This window comes from Trichosurus vulpecula, chromosome 2 (assembly GCF_011100635.1).
Source record: "Trichosurus vulpecula isolate mTriVul1 chromosome 2, mTriVul1.pri, whole genome shotgun sequence".
Lineage (NCBI taxonomy): Eukaryota > Metazoa > Chordata > Mammalia > Diprotodontia > Phalangeridae > Trichosurus > Trichosurus vulpecula.
Window position 1 is genome coordinate 99084439 of NC_050574.1, and position 16418 is coordinate 99100856.

A 16418-nucleotide genomic window follows, 5' to 3' on the forward strand; every position below is an offset into this window, starting at 1 on the left:
TTTTAGTGTAGTGTGGAACTCACTACAAATGTCTCTCTGCCCTTCTCCCCTTCATTGTGATCCTAAAAATTATAGATGGACCCTTTTTTGGGTATAATTTCCTCATTTTTTTTTGACTCGATGCTAAGAAAAATGTTGGAGTTTTTTCCTTAGGGATAAATAGTGACTTTTTGGGGAAAAAAAATAGAACTCCTGAAAGTCAAAGAATTAACAAAATTGAAAACAAAAGATGAAAAAAAATTAATAAAACTAGGAGCTATGCTTTTAAATAAAATATTAGCTAATATGATTTTTAAAAGGGAAGAAAACCAGGTTGCCAATATCAAAAATGAAAAAAGATGAGTTGACAATAAATGAAGAAGAAATAAAAGATAGTAGGAACTATTTCAACCAATTATATGCCAATAAAACTTGATAGTCTATATGAATTAGATGAATATTTACAAAAATATAAAGTACCCAGATTAACAGAACAAGAAGTAAAGAGCTTAAAAAACCCAGTCTTTGAAAAGAAATTGTAAAAGCCATAAATGAACTCCCAAAGAGAAAAAGCCAGGACCAGATGGATGTGTAAGCAAATTCTATCAAACATTCAAAGTATATTCAATTCCAATAGTATGTAAAATATTGAAAAAACTAAATTTCTTCAGTGACACAAAAATGGTCTTTATATTATAGACTAACATGTCTAAGGAATATTGATCAAAAATATTAAAATATTAACAAGGCAACTACATCAACGTATCATAAAAGTTGTACACTATCACCAGGCTGGATTTATACCAGGAATGCAGAATTGGTTCAATATTAGGAAAACCATAAACATAATGGACCATATTAATAACAAGAACAAAAAAGCATATGATTAAATCAGTTGCTGTAGAAAGAGCCTTTGATAAGATGGACCAACCCTGACAAACTTCGCTCTTCTCAGCAACACAAGGTGCAAGGACAACTCCAAAGGACTCACGATGGAGAATGCTATCTACATCCAGAGAAAGAACTATGAAGTTTGAATGCAGATTGAGGCATACTTCATGCTCACCTTTTTTTCTTCTCTTTTGTTTTTGTTTTTGTTTTTGGTTTTTTTTTTTTTTGGTTCTGTTTCTTCTTTCTCATGAATCATTCCATTGGTCATAATTCTTCTCCACAACTTGAGTAGTGTGTAAATTAATTCAATGCGAAGTTATACATGGTAGTTATATGAGATTCCATGTTGTCTTGGGGAGGGAGTGGGGAGGGAGGGGAGAAAATCTGGAACTCAAAATTATGTAGAACCATGTGTTGTAAACTAAAAATAAAAATAAAAGATAAAACACATATTCCCATTTAAAAAGCAAACTGCAGTAAACAAATCTTTCCTTAATATGATAAGTAGTATCTATCTAAAACAAGAGCTAACATTAGCTATAATTGGTATCAACTAGAGTAGAGACCTTTCCTATAAGATAAATGGTAAAACAAGGATGTGCAGTATCACTGTTATTGTTCGGCATAGTGCTAGAAATGCTAGCTATAGCTGTAAGACAAGAAACATCAAAGGAATAAAGAAGGAACAAAATGATCACTTTTTGCAGGTGATATGATTGACTTAAAGAACCTAAGACAGTAACAATTGTAAGAATTCATCAAAGTTGCATGATATAAAATAAACCCAAATAAATCACGAATATTTTTGTTTATTACCAACAAACACTAGCAGGAATAGATAGAAAGAAAAATTCCATTTAAAATAAATACAGAAAGTTTAAAATACTTGGGAATCTGCTGGCTAAGACACACAAAATAACTAAATGAACACAGTTATCGAACACTCTGTACACAAATATAGATCTAAATAATTGGAGAAATATTAATCTTTCATAGATAAGCCAAGCCAACTTAATAAAAAATGACAATACTACCTAAATTAATTTATTCAATGCCATGCCAATCAAAAGTTCTCAGAGAGACTTTAGAGTGTCCTTGTATTGCTTCTTCTGACCTTCATGTATATGCTTGCCCTTGTGTGAGTTCTCCGCAAAAGTATTTTAGGTAAATGTATGTTTGGCATTTAAACAACATGGCTACCCCGTTGGACTTGCACTCTCTGCAGTTAAGTTTGAATATTTGGCAGTTCAGCTCAAGAAAGAACCTCAGTGTCTGGTACTTTATCTTGCCAGGTGGTCTTCAGAATCTTCTTAAGACATTTCAAATGGAAGTGATTCAGTTTCCTGGCAGGGCACTGGTATACTGTCCAGATTTAACAGACATACAATAATGAGGTCAGCACAACGGCTCTGTAGACCTTCCATTTGGTAGGCAGCCTAATACCTCTTCTCTTCCATACTTTCCTTTGGAGCCTCTTAAACACTGAGATAGCTCTAGCAATGCATGCGTCAACCTCATCATCTATGTGTACATCCCTGGAAAGTATACTGCCAAGTAAGTGAACTTATCCATGGTATTCAAAATTTCTTCATTTGCTGTAACTGATGGTTTCCCGTATGGATGGCATGGGTTTGGCTGGTGGAGCTCAAGTAGCAGAGAATCAATCCATATTTTATTGCATCTCAGCCTCAGAGGCTACATTGAATACACAATCATCTGCAAACAAAAAGTTGCACACCAACTCTCCCTTCGCTTTAGTCTTGGCTTGTAGCCTTTTCAGGTTAAATAATTTACCATTAGTGTGGTAGGTGACCTCGATGCCATTTTCATCCTCATTGAAGGTGTCTGACAATATTGCTGAAAACATCATCCTAAAAAATTTGGGAGCAAGGACACAGCTCTGCTTCACTGCTTCACATTGCTGACTGGGAAAGGGTGAGAACATTGTCCATTATCCAGAATTTGTGAAAGCATTCTGTCATGAAACAGGCATGCAATACTGTTGAACTTCTCTGGGCAACCACATTTTGCCGTGATCTTCCATAAGCCATCAGAATTGGCAGTATCAAAGGCCTTGGTCATATCAACTAATGATGTGTACAGACCTCTGTTTTGCCTTTGGCATTTCTCCTGGAGTTATAGGACAGCAGGCACCATAACAACTGTTTCTGAAGCCACATTGGCTCTCAAGTAGATGACTATCTACCAAGTGAAGGAATGGCCTATTAAGGAGGACTCTGGTAAGGAGGACTGCTGGTAGTGAATGAGAGAGATCCTCCTGCCCCCATGTTTATCACAAGACAACCTATTTCTTTTTCCTTTATAGAGATGGACAGTGGAGGCATCCTTGAACTCCTGGAGGATACCCTCCTCTTGTCATATAACCCAGAAGATTTCAGTCAACTTTTGTATGAGCAGTGGACACTCTGTCTTGTAAATCTCAGCTGGCATAGAATCAGCACCAGGTATTTTGCTACATGAGAGGAGCCTAATGGTATTCAAAATCTCTTCTTTAGTTGAAAGTACAGCTAGTGAGGGATGGACTTTCACCTGAAGTATATGGTCAGTAGCTTCAGTATTGGTTGATGATGGTCCGTTGAGAACACTAGGGAAGTGTTTAGTCTGTCTCTTCAGGATTATGTCCTTATCACTAATCAATGTGGCTCCATCAGTGCTGGGTAGTTGAGATATACCCTAGGTCTTTGGCCCATAAATAGCCTTCAGGGCATCATAAAGGCACTATGGATTGTTACTATCTGCATGAAACTCAATTTCATCTGCTCTCTTACTGAACCAAGAATCCTGTATCACTCTAAGCTTCACTTGCACTTTAATTTTGATGGAATTAAACACTGCCTTCTTAAAGAAGGATGAACTATCTTTCTGGTAAACCTATGCAGTTCTCATTTTTTCATTTAAAAGCTTCTGAATTTCCCCATAATTTTTGTTAAATCAGTCTTAATGTTTGTGAGTGTTCTGTCCCAGCTGAGTAAATGTACCACTGCATATCAGATCTCTGAAATCTTCCTACTCCTTTTCTGCTCCACAGTTGCCCACTATGTGTTAGCTCAGCTTTGCCTCCAAATTAGCAACCAACTGTTCACATACTGAGAAGTGCCCTAATCTGTGGACATTAAGTCTTCTGGGAGTCATCTTGCCTTGGGGCTGCCATTTTTGTTTAATGTGAACATTTAGCTTGGTGAGGATAAGTCTATGATTAGTCCAGCACTCTGTGCCCTACATCTCCTTCATCACTCTCACATCTTGTCTGTCCCCTCTTCTTACAATGACATATATCCATTAAAGGCCAATGTTTCCTGTTGGTGATGAGGTCATGTGATGCACAAGTCTTAGTAGTAAGTGATTGGTGCTGTCGCTGTTTCCAACTCCATTCCTCCTAAGGGCTCCCTGCCATATCTGATAGTCTGTGCCTATTCTTGCATTAAAGTCACCCAGAAATTACCTGTCACACCTATGTATATGGGAAGAGTTCATGACCAAATACCTGATTCATTGAGGAATTTCCTTTCTAATTCATCAATGCAAACTTAAGTTGGCTGAAGTAACCTAACAAAGTACCATTATGTTCTGGTACTAGGAAAGTGATATTTCTATAAAACTATTGAAATGTGAACAACAAAAACCAAGAACCCACAAAATCAGTCTGCATAAAACTTATATTTTTCTTTGTTTCATGGGTTCCCATGGTCAAAGAATTCATCCCTCCATGGCAAAGAATTCCTCTCTACTTGACAAGCCTACTGGTGTTGAGCCTCTCTGTACTTAGCTATACTGGTCTTCAGAAAGCAAATGGTTTCTTGCCAAGACTAATAGAAACATTTCCATCAAGGTAGAAAGTGCTTGAAAACAGCTGTTGAAAACATATGCTAATCTTCATGCTGTAATGAAGCATCAGAGCAGGACTTTGTAGAAATGCAAATAGTGCAGTTAAAAAATTGACATTTGAAATTATACAAGGAATTGATGTGAAACTTGAAACAACCCAAAATACTACCTTATACCCACCAAATTGTAAAAAAAAAAAATGACAAGACTCAGTGCTAATAAACTGGGGAAAATGGATAGACTCATCCATTACTGATAGTATTGTAAATTAATGGAATTTTTTTGGAAAGAAACATAGCAGTCTGCCTATGGGTTAAAATAATCGTACCCTTTGACCCAATAACCCCATTATTGAAAATTTATCCTAAGAACATAATAAAAAATAAAGTCATTTAAAGATATGCAAATCACATTATTACTTGCATTTTCAAAGGTTGTTCATTTAAATATTATGTAGCAAATATCAGTTATGAATGAATGAGTGTAATAAAATGTTATTTGGCAAATAAAATATAAAAATGAAAAGTATGAAAATATTAAATACTTTAGAGTCAAACAACCAAAAGAATGGTAATATGAATATGTTGTTATACAGTTGTTTTCAGTCCTGTCTGACTCTTTGTGACTCCATTTGGGGTTTTCTTGGAAAAAGTACTGGAGTAGTTTGTCATTGACTTCTCCAACTCATTTTATAGATGAGGAAACTGAGGCAAACAATTGACTTGCCCGGGGTCATACAGCTACTAAGTGTCTGAGGCTGGATTTGAACTGAGACCTTTCAAACCCCAGGCCCAGTGTGCTGTATCCACTGAGCCACCTAGCTGCCATAAAGAAATGTATTATAACTATGTAAAAATAATACATTCATAAATATTTTTATGTATGCATAGCCAAAGGTGGGGAAGGGGTTGAAAACAGACAGGGAATAACTCTATGTTGAAGGTCTTATTTTAAAATTTATTTATACTCTGATAGAATTATGATATCATCCATGTGAGTACTTTAGCCACTGTTATCCATCAATGCCTTCTTATTCTGTACATTTCTTATATGTGTTTTTCCATAAATCTTCCAGAGGATCAATTCAATATGAGTCTTTTTAACATAATTTTTAAAGTTTATAACAGAATAATTATTTAAAATCATAACACTTAAAATTAATATTCACAGTGCTCTAGAATGATTTAGGAATGGAATCCTAACTCCTAAATGGGATTTAGCCCACTGTCCTAGACAATAAAGTATGTAGAAATAAAGCTGTTATATTGCAATTGCATGTTCCAGTATTTAAGGAATCCTATGTATTTCATGAGTTTTGATATTCATTCCATTCTTAAATTATTTTACAGATGATTTCCGGTGAGTTTTGAAATCCTCAGAAGATTGCATTTCTACTTTTTGTCCTCATTTGCCAAATACTAGGTTTTATTTTTTTTTGAGATTTGCTGTTTGTACTTTTTTAAAAATATATCAAAAAAGTAGTTAAAATGGGATCAATAAAAGGAAATAGATTTTGGAAAAATGAAATTCTTGCCCTGAAAAATAAAAAAAACTTACTAGAAAGACAAGAAGTCAATAAAATATATATTTTTAATATTTCAAAGTTCTCTTTGGTCAGTATTCTAAACAAATATCTCTTTAATCCTTAGCAACCTATGTTTTGTTTTTAATATTTATTATCCTCAACTCACATAGAAATTTGTAAAGAAATTTTACAGTATGGGTATTCATGTATCAGGAATGGAGAGATAAAGAAAGTTCATTTTTTAAAAATTCAGTTTTGTAATTTTTGTAAAAAATTGATTTTTGTAATTAGATGAGAGTATTGGGATGCAAGTAGAGTCACTTAATGTATGTATTGGACAGTGCTGGGGATGATATATACTTCTTCCTCTTCCTACAAAGTTTTGCTTTCCTTTGTTAGGTCCATGTATTTTGAGAACTTTTTGTTCTATTTAATTTGGAGGTTATGTGTATTTGGTATGGCCATATCTATTAAAATATTGTTCTTAAATTTGGAATGGGGGAGTGGTCAGTGCCATGTCTGAGTTATGGATGATAGCTTTTCGTTATAATGCTCCAGTTCCCTTAATCCTAGCAGCTTTTTGACGTGTGCTTCCTGATCTGCCTGACTATAGACACATGCCAGATAGATGTAAAACTGGGGCAGCATGCTTTTCAAATAGATGTTTGGCTTTGCCTTTGCAAACTGAAGTGTTGAGAAGGATAGTTGCTTTCTTCACTTGTGCTTAGAAGGAATGATTTGATTTCCAAATATCTGGGCTTCTTGACAAGCTGCTCTTCCTAGTGTTGTGTGAATCGGTCAACTAGCCACTGCCAATAAATAAGCCAGCATGACTCAGAGACTGATTTTGCTGCATTTTATTCACTTAGAGTGTGACACGCTCTACCAGCAGTTGTTGGAAATGTGTGCCATTCACAGTTTGGCTTGTAGTAGTTATGTATTACATGAGACAATGAAAAAAAGATGGCTGCTCGTTACAGTGCAGCTGGTTATACAAAGAAAAAGAAAAGAAGTGTGTTCAATAAGGGGAATGGGCCTCGCTAGCTATAGGAGATAGGGACAGAATGTGGCCTTGTTAGTTTTAACCAGCTGCACTCAATCAAAAGTAACCATACATCGCCTGTCAGGTCCGATAAGAAAAGGGAACTTTCCTTAGGCCGCAGAAGTCCGCCTTTTGTAGCAATTAAGTCTTTTTGTACCTATTAGAGGAGGAAAGAAGACACTGAAGGGAACAAGCTGTTGCAGCTGGTCCTGAGCAAAATAGTGAATACAGAACCAAATGGAGTTAGTTATAGCTTACCAAAAATGCCTTTTCGGCAGTGGGTTATGGTAATAGGAAATCTGGCCCATTTTCTAGTCGGTGTTTCCCACATTGTCATTTCTCTGCTACTTTTCTCCCCAAGCTATTGGACTTGGACCAATTGCCTATTAGACATTTTGAACTGGATATTCTAGAGGCATCTTAAACTTAACACGTCCAAAATTGGACTCTTTGTCTTTCCCCCTAAAACCTCTTCTGTTCGAATTTTTCTACTTCTGTAGAAGGCACAATCTTCCAGTGTCTTAGAATCATAATCTTCGCATTGTCCTGAACTCCTCGCGCTCTCTCATCCTACATATCTGATCAATTGGAAAATCTTGCTATTTCTACCTCATCTATAACATCTCTCTCGTCTACCCCCTTATCTCACCACAACCAGCTGCTGCTTCATTTCTGGTCTTCATCTCTATTTGGGGAACCTGCAGCCTCAAGGCCACATGCGGCCTTCTAGGTCCTTGGGGGCGGTCTTTTGACTGAGTCCAAGTTTTACAGAGCAAATCCTTTTATTAAGGGAATTTGTTCTGTGAATTTTGGATTCAGTCAAAGGGCCTCACTTGAGGACCTAGAGGGCCACATATGGCCGCAAGGCCACATGTTCCCCACTATTGGTCTAGAATATTGCAACAGCCTCCTAATTTGGTGTCACTGCCTCAAGTCTCTTCCCAGCTCCAGTCTATCTTATATATTGCTTCCAAAGTAATTTTCCTTAAATGCACATCTGACCATTTGACTCACTATTCAACCAACTCCAGGGGCTTCATATCACCTCTAGGAAAAAATATAAATTCCTTTTTAGCATTTAAAGCTCTACCCATTGTGATCCCAAACTGTCTTTCTAGACTTATTAGACATTATTCCCTCTCATAGCACTCTGTCTCCAGTTTCTATGCCTTTGTACTCATCATTTCCTGTGCCTATAATGTACTTATCTTTACTTCCCCCTCATAAAGTCCTTCTTTTTCTTTAATATGCAGCTCAGAGACTATTCTCTGCATGAAGCTTTTCCTGATCTCCTAAATTGCTAGTGTCCTTCCTCCTAAACTACCTTGTATTTAACATGTGTTAAATGTGGGTCCTGGGTCCTCTTTTTTTCTCCCTCTGTATACTATTACAGTTGGTGATATCATCACCTTCCATTATTTCAATTCAATTCAATTCATTTCTACTCTGATGATTCCCAGATCTATTTATCCATCCCTAACCTCTCTCCTAACATTCAGACTTGCATCTCCAGCTGCCTATTGGTCATCTCCAAATGGATATCTCTGTATCCCCACTGCTTCTCCCAGTGCCTCTCATGCATAAAAAGCATTTAGTAAATTGTTAATGACTAAATACCTTTAAAATTGTGTGTTTCCAACAGGGATTTCTTAGGTCATATTTGTGTTTACTTCCATTTGCTCTTTCTAACTTTACTTTCTTTGGTGCCATTTCCACTTTCTCATCTGACATATCAGGTCCCGAGATGTTAGAGTACAAACATTGTAGTTTTTAGTTCAGTTGAAGCATAATAGATTTTTCTTCCAACTCCTTTATTTTAACTCTTTGTCAATGTTTATGTTTGTGTGTATTTGTTATAAACAATGTATTGTTGGATTCTGTTTTCTAATACATTCTGCTATCCTCTTTTATTTTTTGTGGATGAATTCATCCCATTCATAATCAGTTATAAGAGTTGATTATTTCCCTCCTTATTATCTTATGCTTATTCAAACTCTTTGCTCCCCACTTCCTCTTTACAGAGGTAAAGAACATTCTGGAACAAGAGGGTGCTCCACACCAATGCTCTATGCCTAATATAATCAACTTCTCTCCCTGTATCTCTCTTCTCTTTCCTTCGCCCAAACACCATGTTTCCTTAAAAGGCTCCTTTTTGTGGTCTCCTCAAATTTAGGATTTGTTTTGCTTATAGATTAATCACTGCCTAAATCTACCCTCCATATTCCCCTCTACCCTTCTTCCTGTTCTTTCCTATTTCCTTGTTGAATTAAATGTATTTATACAACAAACTCTTTGTGTGTGTATGTCTTTTCTACCTTCCTTTGACCAGATTATATGAAAGTGAAGTCCCAGTAAGCCAGTTCATTCCATCCCTTCCTTGCTTCTATAGACTTCTACTTGTCCTCTTGATTTTGTGAGATATGCTACTCTTTCTACTTTCCCTTTTCACAAATATCTCCTTCTTCCACCTCTTTTCTTCTAAGATCATCAAAATATAACAAAATAATACCTAGGACTTCTTTCTCCTTTGACTCTATGACCGTGGATGACATTATGGTTCTTAGAGGAAATTTGTGTCATTCCCCCCATCCCATTAAAATGTAAATACTTTAACCTTTTAGTCCTTTGCCATTGCTCAGGTGTTTTTACTTTTTTGTCTCCCTTTGCCCCCTCCCCCCCCCCATTTATATTTCAGTTTCCATTTAGATCTGATCTTTTCATCAGGAAGCTTCATGCCAGTAGTTATATACTTACATAGTATTTTGTCTAGAACATTTCTGGGACTTTTCCTTTTGGGGTTTCTTTCAGAAGATGATCAGTAGATTTTTTCTAATTTCACTTTACCCTCTTGTTTTAATATGTACAGGAAGTTTTCTTTCATGATTTCTTGAAATATATTATCTGGGCTTTTTCCCTCAGGGCTTTTAGGAAATCCTATGATTATTAAATTATTTCTCCTTTATCTATTTTCCAGGTCATTTGTTTTTGACATGAAATATCATGTATTTTCTTCTATTTTTTCCAATCTTTGGACTTTGTTTTAATATTTCTTGTTATCTGAAGGAGTTATTAACTTCTATTTGATCCATTCTGATTTTCAAGGAGTCTATCATTTGGGTCTAGTTTTATACCTCTTGTGCTAAGCTGCTAATTGTCTTTCTAAGTTTTTTCTCTGAAGCTCTCATTTCTGGTCCAATTTTTTTCTTTATCATTCTCATTTTACTTATATATCATTTTAAACTTTTTAAAACTCTTGCTTCATTTTTTTAATTTACTAAATCTCACTGAATTTTGCCCAAGTTCTTCCCTTCTAGATTTGAGTCTTCATCATCCCTGACATTACAATAGTGCTTTATCTTTTTTTGTTTACTCATTTTTTTCCAGCCTTACTTCTTTGACTGGAACTTTGTATTAGAACCAGTCTCTGTCCACTTCTTTTGGGATTGTAGTGGCTTTGTATGTGCCTGACCTCTCAAACCTGCTGCTGTTTCTGTTCTTTGGGTTTTGAATCCTGTCTTCTTTAAGGATTGCAGTGATGAGAGGGGCCAGAGAGTTGTATACTTTCAGTGGGTCTCATATGGTCAGATCAAAGGTATAGGCCAATTGCTGACCTCTTGGGCTTTCCAGACTCTAGACCTTGATTTGTTTTGAGGATAGCATAACTACAGACTTGTCCCTGGATGAAGTTCCGGTAGAATAGTTGGCCCCAGTCCCTGTCTGCTGACTCAAAGGCTCAGCAGCTCTCAGTAAGTTTAGGCCTATGTTGCCATAGCCCTGTTTTGGGCTTGCAACTAAGTCGCCAATATGCTTTGGGACTGCTGTTGGTTCAAGCCCTATTCTAGGCCCAAGGCTTAGTGTGTTATCCCCTCTTGATGACCTCACACTGCTGACCTAATTCTGTTCTCAACTTAGTCCTGTGATCCACACTTCTGTCTTTTTGGAGCCCTGGAGGCTGAGTCCAAGACCCCAGCTCTTCTGGGGGACCCTGTGTAGCTGGTCTGGACCCAGGGTTGAGTCTTCAATCCTGGCTGACCCCTTTACTCTAGTTCCAGCCTTGGTCACTTGCCTATGGGTCACATTTGTAATAGTGGCACTGGAAAGATGCCCCACTATAATTTCTCCTCAGATTTCCTGATCAGTCCTTGGTTAAGGGAGAGCTGGGAACTAACTCTCCTTAGACCTTTGTTGGATTAGTTGTGAAGGAGTTGGGCTGTACTACTTCTTCCTATGCAGTTATCTTGACTTGTCTTCTGTTCTGGATGATGACTTTAGCTTGCTATATTTTAAGAGATTGAGGTTCCTGAAAGTCTGACAATTAGGAACACCATTGTACTAGTTTTATTTAAAGTATATGTTACTCTGTGTGTATATATTTGTATGTGTGTGAATGTGTATTTCCACAAATGCAGATAAGCAATAATTCATCTTTAAAACTATTTGGGATTCTGAGTTTAGGTGACATGCCAATAGTTACATAGTTTGTATGTTTTATACTTGACCATAGGTCTTTCTGAAGCCAAGGCTGGCCCTATACAACATAGTCATGTTGTCAGGATATATGATGCTTAAAAAATACTAGAAATAGCTTTACTTCAACAATCTGTGACAACACCAACACCATCTGTGTTGGTATTCTTTTCACTGTTGCAGATCACAACCTCTCTATGACTAAATTGACAATGTTTGAGAGTTGCTATAGAAAAAAAAAAGATTCATTACCCTTTACCCAATTTGGTGAACAAGTGACACACCTTAGACTGGTCCTCAGATGGCAAACATGTCTGTAACTGGACTGTATTCAAAGCCTTTCTAGCTTAGTTGGACAAGCCAGAACTTGAGCTCCATTAGTATATCCATCAAGAACCTACAGTGACCGCCATGTCAGGATTAACATCACGGGGTAATCAGAGCAAGGCTTTAATAGAGAAAAAACAATCTTATTTGACCAAAACCACAAAAGCAACAACAAAAAGCCAAGCAAAACAGAAACTGCCTCTATCCTAAAATAGTTAATAGTAAATTTTGGCACTCTCTGCCTTTCCAGTTATCAATGACAGCTGTTCCCTAGGTCCCAGCTTAGCTGTTGATTTGATTTTCTCAGGTGATGGAGATAGGGGAGACCCAGTCTGTATTGGTGGCAGGTTAACCTGATGTCTGGATCCTCACCTGCTTGAAATCTAGGAGCCATCTTTGACTCCTTTCTTTCTTTTCCTCCTTGCTGTATCCTGTTACCAAGTTAGGTTGATTGTTCTAGAAAGCATTGGTCAAATTAATCTCTTCCCATTCCCACTGGTGTCACTAGGGTAGGCCCTTTTACATACCTGGACTGTTGTAATAACCTTCCCATTGATCTCTCTGTCTCCTATTCTCCTTTCTAAATTAACCTTATCGATAGAGACATAGAAAGAAGACCTAGAGATCATCTAGTCCAACACCCTCTTTTTATGAGGCCCCTAGAGGTGAAACCATTTACCCAGGAGCACGAAGGAAATAAATGGCAGTATTCAAGTCCCATGACTCAAGTTCAGCACCTTTCCCTATACAAATTAAATCATAGGTCTAGGCCTTACCTCCTCTCTCTATGTAATTTCTGTAATTTTAGGTTTAGGCATTCCCTCCACTGACACAGATAATATTCTCATCTGGCCTTACACTCTGCAAAATTCATCACCCTGCAGCCAACCTTCTGGTATTGATCCTTCCTGCATTTAACTAGGCTGATCATTCAAAAAGAAATATCCAGTCTTTGGCCAGCATTCTCACAAAACTTCCTAGGGCTTGTATCCTTATGCCATGTCCTTTAAGAACACGAGGTAACTTCCACATCATCTTGCGGCCATCTACCCATGAAGCTGTGTGGATTTAATTTAAGATTCAGCTTATTTATTCAGCAAACTTTTGAATATATGCTTTGTCCAAGGCACCACAGGAGGCATAAAGATAAATAAAATATATATCCTACCTTCACTAAGTTATTATCTAGTGAGGGGGAGGAAATGTACATCCAATAATAATAGATGAATTTTTTATATAGCACTTTAAGGTTTGTCAAGCACTTTAGACATATTTTTATCTCATTTGATGAATGAATGAAAAAGCATTTATTAAGCATTTACATTAAACTAAGCATTGTGCTAAGTGTCAGGAGTTAAGGAGAAGAGAAAATTTGTGAACCGTGTGTTGAACTCATTGAGGAAGGAAGGAAGGAAGAGTGACCTGGGAGTCTGTAGACAATAGCTACCAGGATTTTGACTGTATGGCATATATGAACAGCATGAACCTCAAAGGAGAAGAGGTTACTAAATGATGGAAATAGGAAGAGAACCTGGATGTATCAATGGGGAGCAAGGAGAAGCATTCCAACTCCTCCACTTCAGCCAGTGAGCCAAGGGGAATGAGTAAAAGTGCAGTTGGTGCTAAAAAAGGTAATTAGGGGTGTTGTGTCATCAAAGAGGAGCCAAGTTTCAATAACAGCTAGCAAATGGAAAGAGTGGGCGATGAGCATTTTTAAGATGAAGAGAAGTTCATTGCCTATGGAGCAGGCACTCCACAGGGCACAGTGGAAGGGCTGAGTGGTGTTTGGTTGAAACTTTGGGGTGGATGGGTTGAGAAGGATGGGAATAAGGAATTTGTGGGGGTGGGTTGGAAAATAGGGCTTGAATGATGACCTGCAGTTTCAGAATCACTGGGATATAAAGGGTGTGACCAGGTGTGAGAATGTTCATCATTGAGAGGGTGCCAGTCTTCCTCTGAAATGAGATTGGAGTTCAGGCTGGAGGAAATGCCTTATGATAGAAAACATTACTTTGGGGCAAATAGAAATCATCGGGCCTGCTCCTTCCTGCCTTCCCTCAAATGACATGCTAGGCCCAATAGGAGATAGAAGGCATATGGGAGCAGTCACAGGAAGGTTTGACTCCTCTTCTCCGCTTAGGAGGCAAGAAACGAAGCAGCAGCAGGGGGAAATCATTCGCATTGTTTAATGAATAAAGAAACTTAATTGAAAGTGAATTAAAATAATTGAAGTACATTGATTAGTTGATATTGAATTTATAAAATGAAGTTCTACTGTGTGAAGTTTTATACAATTTTCTGTATAAACAAATTATTTTCTTTAAATAAAAATATTAATAATTTTTTTTCCTTTTTTCTTTTTACTTTCCTTTTATAAGGCTGCCTTTCACAGTAATAATGAAATTTTTTTCCTCAGAAACTACTGTCATTCCTAAGTTGATACCACGGAGAATTAGAGACAAGTTTTTAATTGACATTTTAAATTTTAATTTTATTGATATCTTTTGTTTTATGTTGCCTACATTTCTCTCAGTTCTCCTCCTCTCCCTCCCCCATTTAGTCATGTTATGTAACAAATAAATTTTTTAATAAAAGGAAGATATAAATTAGCAAAACCAAAATAGATTGAAAAAGACTGAAAATATATGTAATATTCCATACTCAGATACCTCCCACCTGTCTCTTCTTTGGGGCCATGCCTGTGGCATTGGGATTTTTTTTCAGGAGTTATTTGCATCTTGTTTCCTGAGTTGGGGGTGGGGCGGGGTTGTTGATTTTTTTTGTGGGTTTTTTTAAAAACATGTTAAAATCCCTTTACTAGCTTCTTGTCAAGAGCCCACAGCCTCTGACACAGGCACTGTTGACTTTGAACTAAGAGGGCTTTCTTTGAATCCCCTGATTTTACATGGAGGATAAAGTGACTCTAAAGGGATATAGATACTAAGTAGCAAAAGTAGAATTTTACAGATTTAGAACTGGATGAGGCCTCAGAGACCATCTCATCCAAAATCCTCAGTTTACAGATGAGGAAACAGAACCAGGGAGGTCTAGCAGCCTGTTGGAGACCAGATGGGAGGAAAGCATCCTCAAAAGGATTTTAACCCAGGGCCTTGGATTCCAGAACCAGTGCTCTCTCCACTACAACATGCTTCCTTCTGTTACCATCTTTTAGATCCTTTGGTGTTCTCTGTACCCAAGACTTCAGGGAGCTTGCAGCATAACCTGATATATAAAAATTCTCTAGGGAAACACAAAACACAGGGGAACATAGACACAGAGAGCAGCATTCAAGGAGCACCAAATCCTTAGGACAGTTTTCTCTGCTGTGGAGAAGGTTGATTTGGCTCTTTTTCTCTTTTCTTTCAACTCACCACTCTACCATTACAATTCATGGGTCAGTTTAAACACTAGTCTAGTGGTCTGGGCTCTCTCTGTTTTTCCTGCTGCTTCTAGGTAGTCTTAGAGTGGGAAAGAGGCTTTTAAAAGGTATTGTCAACAACCATAGCCATCTTCCCTCACAAATTAACTGCTCCTGCCTCCTGGACCATGGTAACAATTTCTCTATTTTTCCTTGCTTTTTGCAGTGATTATTCAGATTTTATTTTTCTTCTTGGCCTGAAAGCATTGACTTGAAAACTGTCCTCTTTAAAAAGCTCATAATAATAATTTTTCTAATCAATTTTTCACCTTGTTGATTTTTTCACCTTTAAAATTTTTTTATTGATATCTTTTATTTTTACATCATCTACATTTTATACTGTACCCCCTATCCTCCATCCCTTACAACAAAGAATAAAAAAGAGGGGAAGTAGGAACCTAGTTTCACAAAAGTAACCACACTGAAAAAGTTTTGGGGCTCTCAGAATTTGAATGTTTCCAAGGGTCCTAGAGAAAATTAAATATAAAAGAGGCAGAGAATCTGGGTGTGGTTTTGTTCCTTTTTAATGATCTTAGGAGAAGAGAGGACATGAGAGTGTAAGGAAGGATACTAGGGAGAAAATGAGAAAAGAGAAGGAACTTATCTTTACATTGATAGGGGTACATGAGGTGAAGATTATACAAATATGGAGGAAGTGGTGCAAGGAATGGGCTTTTCATGAGGAGGTGCCCATGTAGACGTATAATAGGTATGATTGATCTAGGCCCTTCCTCAAAATGGAGGTTCTAAGAACTAGCCTGTGGTAGACAGGGCCCATAGGAGTGGTGTCAGGAGACAGCTAAGGCATGAGGCCTAAGTCTTAAGAATTAGGGGTAGCTTGTCTGGGCCCTTCCCCCAAATACTAGCCCAGGAGGAACTCACCAGTGGGAGAAGAGACCAAAAGGAGGGGAGTCAGTAGGCTC

General features: G+C 37.4%; 1 protein-coding gene across 1 annotated transcript in view; it reads left to right on the plus strand.

The window, feature by feature from the left end:
* The window catches only part of CAB39L (calcium binding protein 39 like), a 152351-nt gene that overhangs the window by 33522 nt on the left and 102411 nt on the right, over positions 1-16418 (plus strand). The window lies entirely within an intron of this gene.